Source organism: Taudactylus pleione, unplaced genomic scaffold, assembly GCF_031769625.1.
Source record: "Taudactylus pleione unplaced genomic scaffold, aTauple2 ptg000306l, whole genome shotgun sequence".
Lineage (NCBI taxonomy): Eukaryota > Metazoa > Chordata > Amphibia > Anura > Myobatrachidae > Taudactylus > Taudactylus pleione.
The window spans coordinates 9,277,584-9,283,583 of NW_028284707.1; positions in this window are offsets into that span (position 1 = coordinate 9,277,584).

The window sequence follows — 6,000 nt, forward strand, 5'->3', positions numbered from 1 at the left end:
AAATATTATATTTTCTGAGCTTGATGAATTCTGTCCCCATTCTAGGGTATGGGGACAGTGGGCCAATACGCGAGAGGAAGGTAAGCAGGGGATAGCTGTGATATGCATCCATATTTTTAATACATACCACTCCAGAGTCCCACGTTAGCGGTATCAGCGCTGTAAAAATCGCCTGGAAAACGGCCACCACGGCCATTTTACCAGCATTTTGCGCATACGCAGTAGGGAAATGGGACTGCCCAGTAGACTCTGGGCACAGACAGTGCCCAGCATCTACTGCTGTGGCACTGCGCTATTAGCCAACATAGAGACAAAGACAAAGACAGAACATGGGCCCCTCCTCTCTTGATACACCCCTACTTAGCAGAGAGAGTTATCGGATGATAGTTGTCCACAGCCAAAGGGTCAGGATCCAGAAGGCCAAAGGATGTAAACAATTCAAAAGTAACAGGAGCATTAGATTACAGATAATAAAAGTGAAACAAACACAGCGCTAAGGGTGCAGTGTGATTAGTTATAGCAGCTAATTAATACAAGACTTGTAGGCCAAAACGGATAAAAAAATAACTATTCAGTTTATTAATGTAGGGATAAAACAGAGGGACTGCTTCAGAGCCGGACGAATGACCCCCTGAGTCTGTGGCTCATTGTGTGGAGGCTGCAACTTGAAGTCCAAATCCTGGGCATCAGTAGGCTCCTCCTGTGTATATGAGCCCTGCTCAGCAGAGCAAGGTGAGGAGTGCACCAGCAGAGGACTAGTGTGTTAATGCCTGGGAATTAATGTTAAAGTTAACTTGTTTAGAATGGGTAAATGGGTATATTTTTGAGAACACAAAAAAGCTTTTGTTGGGTAAGCCGTGGGGAATTTAGGTTTATGGATCCCCAGGGAGTACTGTAGCTATAATTCCTTAATCAATATTCAAGGAAACAAATTTGAGCAGAATACCTAAAAATCTGCAGAGTAACAACCAACGAGCTGCCACGCAGACCTGTAAGTAATATGGGCCAAAATAGTTTATTTATGTACATACTGTATGCAATACTTGCCGACATTCCTGGGCAGTTTTCCGGGAGCAGCAGGAGGAGACCTGCTGCTCTCCTCTTCGGGGGGCGGAGCCAGACAATAGATGGTATAGAGAAACCCTGTGCGATTCGCGGATCCGTTGGGAGGGGGCGGGGCTAAATGACACGATTTGCACAATTTAGCCCTGCCTCTTCCCTACGGACCCGAAAATTCCAGGTAAAATCTCCCCATCCTGCCCACTTCACTAGGAAGTCGGCGGGATGCGGGAGATATGACTACTCTTCCGGGGGTGCGGGGGTTTACCGAAAAAAACATATCTCAAGATGTAACGTCATAGCATATGATCATTATCAGTGTGTACTTACATTTTCCCTGTAGTAGGTGCATTCCCGGGTCGCACCCGGGATTTTGTACACAGGTCCATACCGGGTGCGAACCGAGTGAGACCCCTTTCAGACTGGCGGCCCGACCTGGCTTATTGCTGGGTCAGTAACGTCACCACCATCAAATGCCGAGATGGCTCTTCCTATGCTGTGAACGGGACCCGGGTTACCCATTCACAATGCATCACGAACCAGGTTGAACCCGTGTTCAACACTGCTCGTTACCTGGGTTGGAATGCCGTGTCACTCGACCCAGGTTATATTAAATGGGCCCTTTCACACTGCACAGTAACCCGGTTTGCTGCATATTCACATGAAATAACCCGGGTTATTGCCGGCAGTATGAATGGGGTATAAGATATATTTCCTAACAGGCATATGTCTATTCCCTTACCTGCCAGTCTGCTTAGCACCTTACAGAATTTTACCTATGTGAGAACGCCCCTTACCATCCCGCCTCTCCAGCTATAAGTGGAAACGCACCCAGAATATTTTTGATTCTGTAATCTTGTACTTTCATGTTCTCCTTTTCATCAGCCCAATAGTTTTCAACTGTCAACTAACTTTCTTTTTTTTTCAATCCCTGTGCTGAGCCTATTTTGGTACTTATAAAGCTGGTCGCAATCCAACCTCAATGCCATTCATTTGTTTGTTTATAAAGTAGTGACACACGTTGTATACTGTTTTATTTTTCACAGAAGCCTTTGAATTCTCAGGAAACGCCTTTACAGTAGTTTGCTTATACTTCCACACGGCATAGAAAATCTACCCAAAACGAGAATTTGCTTTATGTTCCTCGCTTTGGCGTCAATCCACTGTTCCAGAACAAACGTAATATTGCAGATAGGTTTACATTATAATATCATTATAATGTAATACATTATAATATCTGCACCTGAAAATTCGAATGCATTTCATTTGTGCACTATAAGTTTGCGCTCTCTTGAATAAAGAGCATAAAATGTTTAGCAATAATTTAGTACTGTAGTCTAACATTTCATATAATTTTGAAAACTAGATGTCATGATCCTGACTAATTTTTCCCATATTCTCCTTTGTTTTACCACTGCGGTGTTGTTCCAGCTAACGCTGAGGTCAGCTAGTTAACTTCAACCATCGGTCCCAGCCGATATCTCCAACCATTGGTCCCAGCCGATATCTCCAACCATCGGTCCCAGTTGATACTTCTTTCACCGGTTCAAAACCGACCCAGTACTGCAATTCATCATCATCTGTCTCAAACCGATCAAGTTAATCAATTCATGACTATCGGGCCTTTATCAATTCATCAACATCGGACTCCTATCAATTTAGTTCTTCAATTCATTAACATCAGTTCCAATCCAATTGTCTCCAAACAGGGGCGTATCTATAATGGGTGCAGGGTGTACGGGGAACACCGCACACTCTGCACCCATAATATTACTTACGGCCCACGTCGGGTCCGGCACTGTAAAACGACTGGAAAAATGGCCGCGGCAGCCATTTTCCTGTCGTTTGCGCATGTGCAGTACAGGGAAAATGACCGCCGCGGCCATTTTCCCGGTGATCTGTGCATACACTACAGACTCTGGGCACACTCTAGTGCCCAGAGTCTATAACTCTGGCGCTGGCCGCGCACAGCTCAGTGCGCTGCCGGCTGCCGGGCAGAGAGGAGGGGGCCCATGTCGGAGACTGCACATGGGCCCACTCCTCTCTAGAAACGCCCCTGTCTCCAAACCTCAATTCAAACCTGACTGTCTCCAAACATCAGTTCCAATCCGTTTGTCCCCAAACATCGATTCCAATCCGATATTGCTTCATCAATCCCACATCATCGATTGTACAGCATCGGTTCCAATCCGACCTTGCTTCACCAATTCCATATCATTGATTCCACTACATCAGTTCTTATCCGATTCTACCACTACAGTTCCTATTTGATTTCCAATCTAATAAAGTTGTTCCACTGTCGTTGCAATCGGGCTCATCACCTCCAGCAGTTCCACTGTCTCCTATCTTCCCTCATTGCATTAGGAAGTCCTCAAAATCAATCACACCTCCTTCAGCCTTCCACGTCTGTTCCAACCAACTCCAACCCTCAGGCGTAATACTAGATAACCTACAGCACAAAAAACATAATTTGAACCCACTCCCTGGAAAGCTCAATGTTTTCTGTAAGATAAGGGTCGGGATGCATCAAGCATCACATTCCGCCACTGATCGCAAGCATAGCGGTGTTTAATAACGCTGTATGCTTGGACAATTGCGGCTCAAATCGCACAGAACCGCTCTCCCAGATCCTTTGCGATATAAGGACTACTGGGTTTATGATTCCTTCTTTGTATGTGTGGCGATCCGCCAGCTAATATGCGAGCTTCTGGGGAGCATGGGAGGGATTCTATTGGACCCTTTCAGGTAAAGCTCAGAAAAAAAGCTCATAGGCATCTGTTTGGTAATACCGTCTATAGATGGCGTTGCCTATCTGGTCCAAGCTCCAGAAAGTTTTGCTGACCGGAGCTTGGTGCATATGGGGAAATTGGTATTTTCTGAGGTTTGACCGCATTTTTGGTGTTGATGCATCCCACCCAAGGTGTTACTGCCGGCCTCCATTATTTCTGTTCCAAAGATAAGGTGTTATTATTATATTTTGATCAATTACTAAGGCGACACTACCCTCCTTTCAAATGAGGGCTCCCTTTAGTTTCTGGCATAGGCACTTGAGGCATGAGCCTAGAAGGCTCCACATGCTGAGGACGGCAAAGCACCCCCCTGTATCAGAGTAACTTTAGGACACTGGCCTAATAGCGCCACCCGAAGGCTGGGTGATTACTTTTGTTTTTTGGCATAATACCTTTTTTTTTTTTTTACATCTGGTAGGGGTCATGGGCTGCGAATTGTGCTGCAAGATTTCGGGAGAAGGGGCGTGAGTTTGAGGCTGTCTTGGCTGTCTGGAGGCAACTGGGGTGCCCATGACATAAAGGCGGTGAGCCTGCAGTGACGTGATGCGGGCCAGTAGGGGCTGACTGACCTCCTAAATTTGCCCCTGGTTTATGGGTGCTATCTCCTGGCTCTTCTGGTGTTTATGTTGTGTAGAGTGGCACTGTCTGGTGATCACAGGGCACAATATAGAAGTTATACATCGACTAAGCATAAAACAGTACATGAAGAGTATCACATAACCTTCACTGATTTAATTTTTTTTTAAGTTTAATTTCACAATGTGCTATCTTTATGTTTATCCATAAAAAAATTTGTCAGGAGCCAATTAAGCTACTAGTATATTTTTGGATTGTGGGAAGAAACTGGAGAACTCAGAGCAAACCCATGCAAGCACGGAACTCAATGATCACCAACGGCAACTCTAGTCCAGGAACCTGTAAACTTCAAAAAGCTCCACCGGAGTCGCGCCTTTCAGGCAGTCCGACACACCTCCCTTCGGCTGCTGGTTTTTGAAGACCACTTGGGACGATTCCACCTTGTCCTCCGGGGTGATCACCGCTGTGACTACTTCCCCTGCTCATTCCGGAGGAACATCGTTGTCACCACAGGTCCACAGTGGTGGAATTGAAAGCCCAAATTTGGGCTGAGCATTTGCGAGTCTGCAAGCCATTTATAATTTACTGTTGCAATACAGTATCTTAAGGGCCTCGATAAATTGCAGCGATTAATTATACTTTATTACATACAACAATAGAAAACATCATCTTTATCACCCCAGACTGTCTTACTGGATGGTTAATCCTGGTACTGTGCCAAAGGGATAAGGACCGGTGATTTGTTATCCAAAGCTATTGGAGTCAATATATGTGGATTATCAAGTGGTGTAGTCCACCATATAAGGTATTCCTCCAACACATAGAGGATGCTAAGTCTTGGTGAAGGAATTAGTCTTTTTTATTAAAAATACTGCACTAGGAGGCGCTATTTTCCACCTTTTTTACACACATATATATATATATATATATATATATATATATATACATACAGTACCAGTCAAAAGTTTGGACACACCTTCTTATTCAATAGTTTTTGTTTATATAAATTATTTTCAACATAGTAGATTAATACTGAAGACATCAAAACTGTGAAAGAACACAAATGGAATTATGTTGTAAACAAAAAAGTGTTAAACAAATTAAAATATGTTTTATGTTTTAGATTCCTCAAAGTAGCCCCCTTTTGCTTTGATGACAGCTTTGCACACTCTTGGCATTCTCTCAGTCAGCTTCATGAGGTAGTCTCCTAGAATGGTTTTGAATTAACAGGTGTGCCTTGTCAAGAGTCAATCTGTGGAATTACTTGCCTTCTTAATGTGTTTGAGACCATCAGTTGTGTTGTGCAGAGGTAGGGTTAGTACACAGTGGACACCACTATTTGACTACTGTTGTAATCCATATTATGGCACCAACCATTCAACTCTGTAAAGAGAAACGACAGTCCATCATTACTTTAAGACATGAAGGTCAGTCGATACGAAAATTTCAAGAACTTTGAATGTATCCTCAAGTGCAGTTGCAAAAACCATCAAACGCTACGATGAAACTGGCTCTCATGAGGACTACCCCAGGAAAGGAGGACCAAGAGTTACCTCTGCTGCAGAGGATAACTTCA